The sequence below is a fragment of the Leucopleurus acutus genome (genome assembly GCF_964270905.1).
Source record: "Leucopleurus acutus genome assembly, chromosome: 6".
NCBI lineage: Eukaryota > Metazoa > Chordata > Mammalia > Artiodactyla > Delphinidae > Leucopleurus > Leucopleurus acutus.
The window spans coordinates 32862977-32878580 of NC_139149.1; positions in this window are offsets into that span (position 1 = coordinate 32862977).

A 15604-nucleotide genomic window follows, 5' to 3' on the forward strand; every position below is an offset into this window, starting at 1 on the left:
CCACCAGCAAGCTACAGTGCTGGACATCCTATGCCAAACAACTAGCAAGACAGGAACACAACCCCACCCGTTAGCAGAGAGGCTGCCTAAAATCATAATAAGTCCACAGACACCCCAAAACACACCACCAGACGTGGACCTGCCCACCAGAAAGACAAGATCCAGCCTCATCCACCAGAACACAGACACTAGTCCCCTCCACCAGGAAGCCTACACAACCCACTGAAACAACTTTAGCCACTGGGGACAGACACCAAAAACAATGGGAACTATGAACCTGCAGCCTGCAAAAAGGAGACCCCAAACAAAGTAAGATAAACAAAATGAGAAGACAGAAAAACACACAGCAGATGAAGGAGCAAGATAAAAACCCACCAGACCTAACAAATGAAGAGGAAATAGGCAGTCTACCTGAAAAAGAATTCAGAATAATGATAGTAAAGATGATCCAAAATCTTGGATATAGAATAGAGAAAATGCAAGAAACATTTAACAAGGACCTAGAAGAACTAAAGATGAAACAAGCAACGATGAACAACACAATAAATGAAATGAAAAATACTCTAGATGGGATCAATAGCAGAATAACTGAGGCAGAAGAACAGATAAGTGACCTGAAAGATAAAATAGTGGAAATAAATACTGCAGAGCAGAATAAAGAAAAAAGAACGAAAAGAACTGAGGACAGTCTCAGAGACCTCTGAGACAACATTAAACGCACCAACATTCGAATTATAGGGGTTCCAGAAGAAGAAGAGAAAAAGAAAGGTACTGAGAAAATATTTGAAGAGATTATAGTTGAAAACTTCCCTAATATGGGAAAGGAAATAGTTAATCAAGTCCAGGAAGCACAGAGAGTCCCTTACAGGATAAATCCAAGGAGAAACATGCCAAGACACATATTAATCAAAGTGTCAAAAATTAAATACAAAGAAAACATATTAAAAGCAGTAAGGGAAAAATAACAAACAACACACAAGGGAATCCCCATAAGGTTAACAGCTGATCTTTCAGCAGAAACTCTGCAAGCCAGAAGGGACTGGCAGGACATATTGAAAGTGATCAAGTGGGGTTTATTCCAGGAATGCAAGGATTCTTCAATATACACAAATCAATCAACGTGATAAACCATATTAACAAATTGAAGCAGAAAAAACATATGATCATCTCAATAGATGCAGAGAAAGCTTTTGACAAAATTCAACACCAATTTATGATAAAAACCCTGCAGAAATTAGGCATAGAGGGAACTTTCCTCAACATAATAAAGGTCATATATGACAAACCCACAGCCAACATCGTCCTCAATGGTGAAAAACTGAAAGCATTTCCACTAAGATCAGGAACAAGACAAAGTTGCCCACTCTCACCACTCTTATTCAATATAGTTTTGGAAGTTTTAGCCACAGCAACCAGAGAAGAAAAGGAAATAAAAGGAACCCAAATCAGAAAAGAAGAAGTAAAGCTGTCACTGTTTGCAGATTACATGATACTATACATAGAGAATCCTAAAAGATGCTACCAGAAAACTGTTAGAGCTAATCAATGAATTTGGTAAAGTAGCAGGATACAAAATTAATGCACAGAAATCTCTGGCATTCCTATACACTAATGATGAAAAATCTGAAAGTGAAACCAAGAAAACACTCCCATTTACCATTGCAACAAAAAGAATAGAATATCTAGGAATAAACCTACCGAAGGAGACAAAAGACCTTTATGCAGAAAATTATAAGACACTGATGAAAGAAATTAAAGATGATACAAATAGATGGAGAGATATACCATGTTCTTGGATTGGAAGAATCAACATTATGAAAATGACTATAATACCCAAAGCAATCTACAGATTCAATGCAATCCCTATCAAACTACCACTGGCATTTTTCACAGAACTAGAACAAAAAATTTCACAATTTGTACGGAAACACAAAAGACCCCGAATAGCCAAAGCTATTGAGAACAAAAAACAGAACTGGAGGGATCAGGCTCCCTGACTTCAGAGTATACTACAAAGCTACAGTAATCAAGACACTATGGTACTGGCACAAAAACAGAAATATAGATCAATGGAACAGGATAGAAAGCCCAGAGATAAACCTATGCACATATGGTCACCTTATCTTTGATAAAGGAGGCAGGAATGTACAGTGGAGAAAGGACAGCCTCTTCAATAAGTGGTGCTGGGAAAACTGGACAGGTACATGTAAAAGTATGAGATTAGATCACTCCCTAACACCATACACAAAAATAAGCTCAAAATGGATTAAAGACCTAAATGTAAGGCCAGAAACTATCAAATTCTTAGAGGAAAACATAGGCAGAACACTCTATGACATAAATCACAGCAAGATCCTTTTTGACCCACCTCCCAGAGAAATGGAAATAAAAACAAAAATAAACAAATGGGACCTAATGAAACTTCAAAGCTTTTGCACAGCAAAGGAAACCATAAACAAAACAAAAAGACAACCTCAGAATGGGAGAAAATATTTGCAAATGAAGCAACTGACAAAGAATTAATCCCTAAAATTTACAAGCAGCTGATGCAGCTCAATAACAAAAAAACAAAAAACCCAATCCAAAAATGGGCAGAAGACCTAAATAGACATTTCTCCAAAGAAGATATACAGACTGCCAACAAACACATGAAAGAATGCTCAACATCATTAATCATTAGAGAAATGCAAATCAAAACTACAATGAGATATCATCTCACACCAGTCAGAATGGCCATCATCAAAAAAATCTAGAAACTAAATGCTGGAGAGGGTGTGGAGAAAAGGGAACACTCTTGCACTGCTGGTGGGAATGTGAATTGGTATAGCCACTATGGAGAACAGTATGGAGGTTCCTTAAAAAACTACAAATAGAACTACCTTATGACCCAGCAATCCCACTACTGGGCATATACCCTGAGAAAACCATAATTCAAAAAGAGTCATGTACCAAAATGTTCATTGCAGCTCTATTTATAATAGCCAGGAGATGGAAACAACCTAAGTGTCCATCATCAGATGCAAGGATAAAGAAGATGTGGCACATATATACAATGGAATATTACTCAGCCATAAAAAGAAATGAAATTGAGCTATTTGTAATGAGGTGGATGGACCTAGAGTCTGTCATACAGAGTGAAGTAAGTCAGAAAGAGAAAGACAAATACCATATGCTAACACATATATATGGAATTTAAGGAAAAAAATGTCATGAAGAACTTAGGGGTAAGACAGGAATAAAGACAGACCTACTAGAGAATGGACTTGAGGATATGGGGAGGGGGAAGGGTAAGCTGTGACAATGCGAGAGAGTGGCATGGACATATATACACTACCAAACGTAAAATAGATAGCTAGTGGGAAGCAGCTGCATAGCACAGGGAGATCAGCTTGGTGCTTTGTGACCACCTAGAGGGTTGGGATAGGGAGGGTGGGAGGGAGGGAGATGCAAGAGGGAAGAGATATGGGAACATATGTATATGTATAACTGATTCACTTTGTTATAAAGCAGAAACTAGCACACCATTGTAAAGCAATTATACTCCAATAAAGATGTAAAAAAAAAAAAAACCATATGAAGCAATAAAGAGCAACAATAAAATAAACTATACAGCAAACATAACCATGAGTAGTAATGCATATTTGACATATAACTCCTCTTTTTTTTTCTTTTTTCCCTATATTATTTGGAAGACAAATGCATAAAAGAATAATTATAAATAATTATAAAGTTATGTTAAGGGGTTGGAGATGGAGCTATAAATGAAGACAGACTTTCTATACAATTGAAGAATGGTCTGAATAAATTTTTATCCAAAGAATAATAACCAGTGGAGGGACTTGACTGATCAGATAGCAAGACTTATTACAAATATACAGTAATTAAGACAGTGTGGCATTAGTGTGGAGATAATCTTATAGACCAATGGAACAGGACAGAGATTCCAGAAAAAGATCTACACACCTAGATGTAAACCTGACATATGAGAGAACTAGCATTGTAAATCAGTGGCAAAAGATGAATTTATCATTAAAATATGCTAGGACAACTGATGATCCATATGCAAAAAAAATGTATATCTTCAACCATATAAACAATCAATTCCAGATGGATCAAGTACTTAAACTGGAAAAGCAAGAGTTTAAAACTTTAAAAGCGGCTATTGGAAAATGTATTTATCACTTCAGGGTAATAAATAGTTTTTAAATCAAGCAGAAAACATAAACCAAAAAGGAAAAGAGTGAAAAAGGATTGCTGCTGTCCAGAATAAATGTTAAAATCTTACAAATTCATATGAAAAAGTCAAATAGCCCATTAAAAATGAGAAGATATAATGAAAAGTTTTCCAAAGAATATGAATGGTAAACATAGGAAAAATTCTTAATGTCAGTAGCAATCAAGCAATGTGTATTGAAACTACCGTGAATTACAATGTCATGTCCAAACAGACTGGCAAATATTCAGGAGTCCAAAAAGTCCAGGTGTTGGTAATATACTGACTAAAGATGCGTCTCATACACTGCTGATGTTGAATAAAATAGAATAGATTGGTAAAACTACTTTAAAAAATAATTTGGAATTGCTTGGTAAAGGTGCATTTGTGCATACCCAGCACCACCACTTGTAGGTATATATCCTAGAGAAGTTCTTGAATACAGGAACAGGAACAAATTTATACAAAAACATTTATAGTGACACATTTTTTGTCATAACAAATCAATCCAAATGTCCAGCAGCAGTAGAATAAAAAAATAAATTGAAATGCATTCTTTTTTTATTGAGATAAAATTGGTAAATAACATTGTATAAGTTTCAGGTGTACAACATTGTAATTCGATATTTGTTGGAATACAACAGTGAAACACAAATTACAGATAAATTGTCAACATAAATGGATCTCTAAAACATAATTTCAAGTCACAGAGTAATATATTATGATTCCTTTTATATAAAGCACAAAAGAAGGCAAAACAAGATAACATAAAGATTCATATTTTTATAAGTATATACACATACCATTTCTGCATAGATTAATACACATATATGATAACTTTAAGGAAAACAAGGGATTAATTAACATAATTCAGGATAGCAGTTACCTCTGAGGCAGAGGAAGGGGACTTCAACTGAGCAGAAACTCACAAAACATAGGCTTTCAAATGAAAAGGTAGTATCTTATTTCTTAGGCTGAATTATGAGCAGTGGTCATTTTCTTCTTTTTAAAATACTACTTATATATATTACATACACTCTTGTAGTATGCTCTATTTCACCATATTAAGTATTATAGTCACAATAAAATACAAAACACTTTGTTCACAGTAAAAAGTAAAAACAGAAAGAAAGTCTGAGTAAGAAAAATGGATCAAGTCTAGATTCTAAAATTATTATCCTGGTGGACATACAGAAGAGAGACATTGATGGCTTCTACTATCTAGAAGGGAGAAAATGAGGTTCTAACCAGGGCAGTGCCAATCAAGGGCAGATTTAGAAGAGAAACCTTGTGAACACATAACTGACAGAATAGATAAGAGGATATTGATGTGTTTTGTGCCTGGCTTATTGTTAGGATGGTGATGATGACCAAAGAGAACTGTAGGGAAGCTCTATTTGAAGGGTGATAGAAAGAATAAGAGTAACCAACAGAAAGATAGACTCAGAAGAGAACAACGTCCCAAAAGCCAAGTGAGGATTAGGAAGTTTGGACGGGATAGCTTCAACCACTGTAGAGTATGTTCTAAGGTCATCTGCTTATGAAATATACAGGGATACTTTTCTGGACTTGGGGTGAAGGGACAGGGTATGGAATAGCAGCTGTGGGAGAAACAATGGGGAAAAAACAGAGACAAAAAAATGACTGAACAGCAATGAGAGCCCAGCTGAGGTTCGATGGCATGAATCTGTAGGACAGCCAGCTGGCACAATTCGTGACCTACTCCCACAATCTTGGTCATCATTGAGTGGTTATCAAGGTTGCGAGTGTTTTCATGTTCAAAACATACAGACACACACATGCAAGCACTCATACGTGTACTCACACACTCTAAATTTGAACTAAATAATTTGTTAGAGGTCTATCAAAAACCAGAGACCACAGTACAGAGGAGACTGTAAAATCCTTTATATTAAGCAATAAAATTGCCATGGATAACGAAGCATTTCCATCTAGGCACAGCTTCTTCAGGATTCTAGTTGGTCAGAATTTCTGGGAAAACTTTAAAAAGAAAGGTTAGTGGGATGAATTACAGCCCCAGCTGCAGCAGTTGACTCTGAGGTAGTTCCCTTTCTTTCATTTATGTTAGACCCACCTCCCCTTCGGTTTGCACTCTGGTTGGTCCAGGTGACTTGCCTGGTAGTTTGACCCAGGTCCTCATCTCTGGGCTCTGTTTCCATGTCCTTCTCGAGCCGTAGTTCTTATACTTGCTCTTCACAAGTACAAGTTACAGTGGGCAGGAGAGGCACACATATTTCCCATTGTGTAACAGTACCCCTAACTTTTTTTATGAGAACCATGGTCAATTATAAGCGGAACCCAAAGTAACGTGACAGCAATGTGACTTTGAGTTTACTGTGTTTTATTATGATCCCTGATGGAGGCATCCTTATCTGAGAACCAGGTCCTCAAGATCTACAGAGCCCAATGTTGCAGAGACAGGAAGCACAGATTGACCAAGTGAGTTACTAGGAGTGATGAAGAGGAGGACCCCTCCCACTTCTACCCCTAAATTCCCAGACCCATGTATTTTATCTACTGAGGTCACAGTCATTTGCTGCAAAGTGGTCCCTTGGTCCAAGGTAATGTTATGCAGGATTGCCTGTCAGTAAACCAGACACTCAATGAACCCTCAGAGAGTGGTGCTGGCCAAGGACCTCCAAGCAGAAAAGGCAACCCCATACCTGGAGTAGGAGGGAATCCAGTCAAGAGGAAACACTACAGTAGAAAGGGTCTGATGTAGTCAATAGCTGACAAGTAGCTTGTTGGTCTCCTCAAGGGATATTACTGTATCAGGGTCTGACAATAATTAGTCATAATGGGAAATTCTGGCTCTTCAAGGATCCTGTCATCTCCACTGCTACAAGCGGGCTCAGACATACTCTCCTGCTTCTTTCTGGAACATGCTAACCAAGTCCTGCATATCACTATCCTTTTCCCAGTCGGCCTGTGCTGAGATTTGCAAAATTATAGGTCTGGGGCCAAGAGGGGAGTTGAGGGAAGAAGAGGCAAAACATTGTCTTGTAAGAGACCTATCTCATTTGAAGGTTCTTCATGTTCTTCAAGCAAGAGGAGAATCTCTAACTTCCAGCAAGAATTAAGCCACTTCTACAGAACCCGGGGTTTCAGGGAAATTGGCAAATTCAAGCTTCTCAAACACTTTTACCCAGAAATCCCTGCCCAGATCCCATTTGCTTCTTATCAGAGCCTAACTTTGACACAGGAGACTTGTCTATTCTGAGAATTTAGCCTTCTCCACAATTCAGCCAGTTTTACAATTAAATATAAAGTAACCAAACAATGTCTGATCATCAGCTGTGTGTGACCTTCTACTACAGAAGATGAGAGCCTCAAATGCTTACAAGAAGGCCTTCTGGCTAACACTTTGCTTTAAACTATTGATTAATAGATCTGAGCCTGTCATTTTCTCTCTTCATTGGATCAATAGCCCTTAGCAGTAGCCATCTAGTTCCATAGTCCTTACAGTTACTATTTTCCCCATATCTCTTAAATACCTGAGACTTTGTACCAATTATTACATCCCTTCTACCTGTACTGTATCCCAGTTCATTACAGATGAAACTCTTAGCAATGGCACTGCCACAGTATAACTGGAATGATCAATATTCCCCCTTCCAGTAGTGGCGGGGTGCACATTGCCTGCCATCTAGCCAACAAGGACTCCAACTTCAGAATCCCATCCTTACAAGTTGCTTTCTAAGACCACATCTCCTTTCAGCAGTCTTAGGTTAGGTTCCCTAGAAGCAGAGCTTAAGAAGGGGCTTCTGGTTTAGGTTATTTTTTGAGTGAGTGCTCTCAAAAGAAAGGGACTGAGGGAGGAAGGGGAGGGCAGAGGAAGAAACTAAGAAAGGATGTGGTCTTGGCTTCAGTTTGTTCCCATACGAAGTTCTGGAGCACAAATTGTACCACAGAGTTGGTCACAGTTTGAGGCAAAACTACACCATGTTTCTACCCCTGTGTCAGACAGTCATTGTCTATAGTCTGTCCCAGGAGGGGCAGTGTTGGAGGTGGGTGTGTAGACTTCCTGGTGAGGCACCTCCTGGTCAAGGGCAATTCTGCAGAGAAGGCACAGCTGTGAATGGCTATCAGCCTACACCCATGGCAGTTAGGAATTGGATGCCTCAGAGTATGCAAGGGATCCAACAGCATGGCACCAACAGAATCCACTAAACTACCACGTCTTAAGATATCCTTAGTGTCACAAAGTACAGTAACACAGAAGAGCAATTCCATGAAATCAAACCATAAATTTAAAGCCATGCAGTGGTGTGCCAGAACCGGCTTCTATTAGCCCACAAGAATTGATTATTCACATCTCTTCCCAACGCGGCATTCAGTGATGTCATGTTGGAAGCTTGAAACTGTCCATGATGGGAGTACTTACACCATGGAAACTGGCAAAAGCTACGCACCAGGCCCTTTTTATGGGGGGTGGGGGAAAGGGGGTGGATGATCAAGTTGTTAAACATTTACCAGCACGCCACTGATGGCGCAAGATAAGAATTGTTATTCCTGATTTTAAGTATGAGGAAAATAAGCTAAGAAAGAGCAATTAAGTGACAGATTTAGAATTAAAATCTATTTCTATCTGACTTTATTATAACAGGACTATTAGGTTTAGTTTAACATACATTTATTGAGTAGTAACCATGTGCCAGGCATTGTTGTCAACTAAGACACATTCTCAATCCACAAAGGAAATGGAATGAGAGTTCAATCTTTGGGAAACCAAGAACATGATATCTAGGGAATTTGATTGAATTTCTTCTAGCTATTTTCATGTCTTTGAGATTTTAATAATGTTCTAAAGATTTTTCCCTTTTCAATCTATAATATGAAGATTTAAAATATCTAATCTTAATGCCTCAGTTTATGAGATACGTATGCAAAAGCACTTTGGAAATGCAGAAAGCTTAATACAAATGGATGAATTGTTAATAAGAAAATCAATAGTGAAGATAACAGCCCTTTTTCAAATGGCTGAAGGAATAGATCCCTTGGAGTGAAGATAAGGAGGTCTCCAAATACCCTTCTTAAATTGAGTCAAGGCCACTTTTTCTTGTGGTGTTCAATTGAAGTGGAATAATTTTTTCAGGCTCTTGTTTTCACAATGACTTTTCAATGTGGTCGGAATCCTTCTGGCCCTGAAGAAATGAGCGGCTCTTCTCTCTTCCAACATTTGACTCCATCACCTCTTCAGAGCCAGAACTGGAGTTGTTCTGAAGAAAGTGTTTGCAAACTAAGGGAGCTCCAGCTGCTGGTGGTACATGCATTCAGGGAAAGTTGTGGAGTCCAGGCCCTTCATCTTTTTGGGTGTTTGGTGGTTTGCTGTTTTCAAGACTCTCATATTTCAAATCTTCTCTTCTGTTCCTCGCTTTCCTTCTCTCACATCTTTGTCTAGAAGTTGCCCCCCATCTGTCCCAGGAACTCCACTTCATTTTTCATCCTAGCTATCCTTGCTGGCTCCTCTTCTCACTCCTTCTGTCAGAATAATACGTTATCATCGTAGTGTCATTGATCTCCAATGCTGCAAACACTGCTGGCTTTCGAGAGCAAGGATATTCTGATGGGACTTCCCTGGTGGCCCAGCGGTTAAGACTCTGCACCTCCACTGCAGGGGGCGCAGGTTCGATCCCTGGTCGGGGAACTAGGATCCTGAGTGCCTCGTGGTGCAGCCAAAAAATAAATTTAAAAAAAAAAGGAAAAAAAGGAAGGAGAGAAAATAAAAGACAATTTGCTATTACCATAATGAAATGTACAATCACAGCATCAGGAACAGTCGTAATGCTGGCAAAAACACCAATCTGATCTGAGCACCTGACTGGTTCTTAGAGAAACCAATCCATGAGTACACACAAACGTTCACACACACACACACACACACACACACACACACGCAGCATATGATTATAAACCTTTTCCTTAACTGAACAAAGAAAAGGCAACAAAAATCTTCAAAGGGCTTGTTCTTTCTGGGTAAAATTTCATAAGACTGCTATCAAAGCAGGCTGTATATGAGAGACAAGGAAGGTTATAGACGAGAGACAAAGACAAAAAAAATTCACTTGCTCCAAGAATTTGCTGAACGATTTCATTTTGTTGAATTCCACCCATTAAAACATGTATTTAAATCCTAACAATGACTGACAAACATTTGGAAAGCAAAAGTAAAAGTTGACCTGCAGACAGTTCAAATTTGCCATATGCTTGCTGTCACCATTAACAGTCTGTAGACCATCCTAATTTATGCTTCAGCGAACTAACCTGATGTATTTTAAAGAATGTGAATACCTGTTTATTTTTCAAATAAGGCATTTTATTTTTCCTTATTACTCATATGTATGACAGCAATGATAAATGACTAAGGGCAAATTTAAGAGAGTGGGAAGGGGAGAGAATGGGTTTTCCCTCCTATGACCTATCACAAATGTTTTCTACTTAAATGATTGTCTCACTGAGGAAATTCTCAAAAAACATTCATCAGGGACAATTTCAGAAATAAAAGTTATTTCCTTCAACACAGCCTAACAGAATTTTAAAAGGAACTTATTAGTGTTTAGGAATCACTATAGTTTAAATGGTGTGTGTATATATACAAATTACTAACATACACTTTTTTTAACCTGTCTAATTTTTTGCCTTTTTAAAAAGAATTTTCTTACTCTCTCATGTGTTTAAGCGACCACATATCATATTAACTATATGCTCTTTCCTTTTCTTTCATGAAACTACATTTCTTAAGCATTATTGTAGATGGAAGAGATTTCTGATGGAAGGGAAAAGAGCATTAGTTGTTTTAAAATTTGATAACTTCAGTCCAGATCTCCTCATCCTTTTCTCTTTGTGCATTTAAGGATAGGTCTTCAACTTTTCCAGTTTTAATCAGATAGCCCAGATGGTCATGTTTATGGTAAAAATGTCATTAAAGCCTGAGTAAATAAAATAATTAAGAGATTTACTAATTAATTTTTAAATATTCTAGATTCTGAGCAAGGGCTATAGATTGTTATACAGTCTTTGTCTCTTTTGCTTTTAACAAAATGGTTGGTGTGTGGTAATGCTCAATAAATGAATTTTAATTAGTTACTAATAGTTATTTACAAGTTATATGTATTCTGTTTTTAAAGCCACCATATTTATGTCAAAATATTCTAAAACAATCAAACCAACCATCTAACACATGCATAACCATTAATTATCTTAAAAATGTTGCTTGCATTTTAGCAAACTTTACTTTTCAGATGTCTCTTCTGATGGCATTTAAGGTATGAATCATGAAAATAATAAATAACTTGCAGTGGGTCGTAGAAATTACACACAAAAATAGAATAAAAATGGTTTAATTACAGGCTTGTGCTTGTGGTCACACTGATGGACAAAGCCCTTGGGAATATTAGAAAGCTGATCTACCCCTCGCCCAACAGCATCTACCTGGATCTCCACTGCAAAACCTCCTTGTCCCTTAAATTCACGAGAAGAGGAGAGTAGGAATGATGCACCGCTTCATCTGAAGCACCAGCAAGGCTCTCGGTTCATCTGTAGAAGCGAAGCCCTGGGCAGCTGGCACCCTTCCACAGGGAGCTACAAACACCACTTTGCCACATTGCAAGTTTCCTCAGGCAACAGATGTCTTGTAGCTGCCGTGCAGGTCTCCAACTCTACCAAGCCACCTGGACAACATATTTAATGTACCGACAATGCTTCTGTCACCACTTGGGAAAGATTTTTAAAATTTCATTTAATTTTTTTCCTCCCAACACCTTCATGATCAGTGAAATTTGGCCTCGGATTGCAAAAATTTGTATTCAAAAATGTAAGGGGGAAAATCTAAAGCCTCTCACTTCTCCCCATCCCCCAACTTCCCCCAAGGATTCCAGAAAATAATTCATTCGTCTTCTGTATCATGACAATTATATTTTATTCTTTAAAAATCGAACGTTTGCAAAGAGCAGTCTTGCTGAACCACTGCACAGAAAAGTTAAACAACGAACTGCTAAATGGCTCGCTCTCCTGCTTGGCTCTGACGGCACCAAACTTTAACGTGCCTCCACCACAACTTTAAACTGTGGGTGCAATCCTCTCAGAACGTTATCTGGAAAACATTCTGACTTTTTCGGCTGCTATAGTGATACTTACAGTACCGTTGTGTCTGTTTAGTTTAAAAATGAGGTTGATAACGATAATGCTTTTCCTAAGATGATCTTCTACTTTTTAATGATAGCCGTAGTTTCCCCTACATAAATGACTAAATCCTTACAGAATCTTGGTCTTGATTAGCACTCCTGCTAGTAAAATTTCACATACTAAATCAGCACCAGCTGTAGCAAGCAAGAAAGAAAAAGGCAAGTGTAAATGTTCCATATGCCCCAGCAAATTGGCATCTGTGTCAGTAACCCTTTTTTTTTAAACTATTGTATACATACATTCTCTTAAGTGTTTTGTTCACAAAATACTGCTAACAAAATTCCTCTGTTGGCATCTCAAGGAAAGAGCCTGTCCTTGGTATCAGTCAACTGCACAAAATACAATTTCTCCTTCTCCTCTTGTGGTCACAGACACACCTGAACGTTCTATGTATACAAGTTGCTTCAAGTTAGTGAACCTTTATTTTGACATCTGTTCCCTGTAATATGACACTGCAGTGCTCTTATAAAGCTGCTTTACAGTTGGAGTTTAACTGATAGCAACACTAAACAAGGTCAGAGAGACAATCGAATTATGTTGGTCACCTGGAAGGTATCTCAGAGACCAGGCTCAAAACAAATAACCTGGAACGTGCTGACGGAAGACAGCATTTGTGATCACTCTCACCTCGTCGCCCCTATTTTCTTCCCATTATGAAGGGTCTCTTCACACATAGATATAAATAGATATAAATAAAGATATAGATACATCAGAAATAATCCCAAAGCTGTATCTAAGATGGTACACTATGCTACTTTAGGTGGTTTTCAATACCTTATCCATTGGGACCTTATTGATTGTCTGAAACCCAGTAGATATAGTTCTTCAGGGACATATTTAAACCATCAGTATGAATCCTACAATAGCCATTAGAAAGCTACAAACATAGAAGAGTGTACTAATTAAATGGTCTACATATAAGGAGTATCAGTTGGCCGTGTCCCAGAGATAGCTGCCGTACAGAGAAAAAAAATACGTTTAAGTATTTTCTCCTCTGTTTGGAACCTGGTTATCCTGGTATGCCAGCGTATATATACGGAAGAGAGAACACCCCTTTCTTTGTGACACTCATTGATTCCTGCTCATGCGTCCCCACAAGGGTTGATACTTTGTGTTGCTCTTGTTTACCTCCATGTCTGCCTCTCTGGATTTGACTATAAGCTCCTTGAGATAGTTTCTCTGTAGTCCTATATCTGTCCTACCGGAGTAGCAGCATTTAGCAAATACCCAGCAAATGTCTGCCCACGTCAAAATGGTTAAGGAATGCTCAAAGTTTTTGTTAAAAGCTAAATGAACCGGTTGATGAAGAGCTTACCAGTTGGGATCAAATGACCCAACTACATAAGGACAAGGGGAAATGGATGAAAATTTCCTTTGTTTCCCTGATGTTTCCCTGCTATATAAACTCCCTTTCATCAAGTGTTATCATATGGGTATTGAGATTCAGTGAAAGTTGCTCTTGATAACTCATTTATATCTAAGGGTAAAAATCAGAAGACATTTTGGTTACAAGTTAAAAATCTCTGGATTTTAAGATACAGTTTACCTAAATTCTTAGTGAAAAATTTTAGAGAAGGGCATGTGGGAAAATCTACAACTACGATATATCTTGCAAAGTGCTTTTATAAAATATGAAAATTCATTCTCTTAGAAACATGTAGCTTCCCTTACAAGACAATGGCTTCTCTCCCTGGTACTGTTAGTAGTCCAGCAAATCTGCTAGCCTCCTCTCAGGGAAGCTGTGAGACAGGAATTCCCGTAGTGGGAAGTTTGGATGAGACAATCTAATGTTTATATACCTGAAATTCAACTACACTTACCAACCGTATAGTGATCTTGCAGCTGTTGTAATGATTATACTGAACTGATTCTTAAAACATTTGGTCCTATTATAGTTGACAGTAGCAGTGGTAAAATCTGTATATCTGCTAACCTTTATGATCCCAGAAAGTAAGCACAGTTGTTTGTATCTCTATGTTCCTGAATATCAGCACGGTAATACAGAGTATATATTTTTTATGTGACTGCTGAATACATGACTTATTTGTTGAACAACTGATTTCTTACATGGTTGCCTGCTTGGTCTGTAATTGGTATGCTTATTTTAATACAGTTGTATGGATGATAAATTACACACTGATACGGGATTTCCCCAGATGACAGACAAGTATTAAAATGAACTTGGAGAGTCAATCAGTCAGGAAGTCCTTTCTGAGAACTCCGTGTGTGTGCTGTCCTACTACATTTCATAATATAGAGTCATCAGCCCAAAAGAAGAAGGACAGTTGCCGGTGCAAGACAGGATGGCATCAAGCTGGCATCTGGTTGCTTTATGCCTGTGTCTGCTTGTTAAATATTTTTAACATCAACTTTGGTTCCTGATCCAAGGCAATTTGTGATAGTGTTGAGAAGATACCATGCAATTATCATCTTAAAATAATTAGGCAATAGAGGAATATGAAAAACAGTGTAGTTTATACAATGCTTACAAGGAGTTCATAGAAAATGGTCGCGTGCAATAGGCAAAGTTCAGGAGGTGGTGACATATGGAATTTTCATTTGGGGCACTGGCCTTCAGATTTCAAGGTGATGTTTGGACTAATCCTGTCTATGTATATTGGGGACTGATGGCTACCAGTTGTCATTGCCTTTTATAATTCCATAGGCTTTGCTCACCAGAAGCTATCTCATTCTCTGGAGATGCATGCCCGGGTACTTTGTGGTGGGTGGTTGCTTCTTAAAAGGCCACAGCCAGGTCACACACGATTTAAAGTGCTACTTTATTTAAGACAATTTTCAAGGGTTTCTTCTCCCTTTGCTATCTATGATTGCCCCATTTCGGTTTGCCATAGAACAGCTGTTTGATATCCAGCATTTATCCGTTCTCCACATGCACCCAGCCCAGAGGGATTGTTAAGCAGATCATTGTTTTAATTCTGGCTAGATTCCAGGTCCCCATTATTAGTGATCCTGTCTTAACATTTACTGTTCAGTTTGGCTCACAGGTGATGTTGATTAAATTGGATATGCCATCTGGGGTGGGTTTTCATCTGATAGGCACATTCAAGGCTGAGCACACCTACTGCTTCATTTGGGTCTGAAGCTTTAAGCCTTGTGTGATGGCATTCTGGACATGGCTGTGTGCAACCTGGGCTCGAGTCCTGCATCTCCAGATAATGGTTCTTT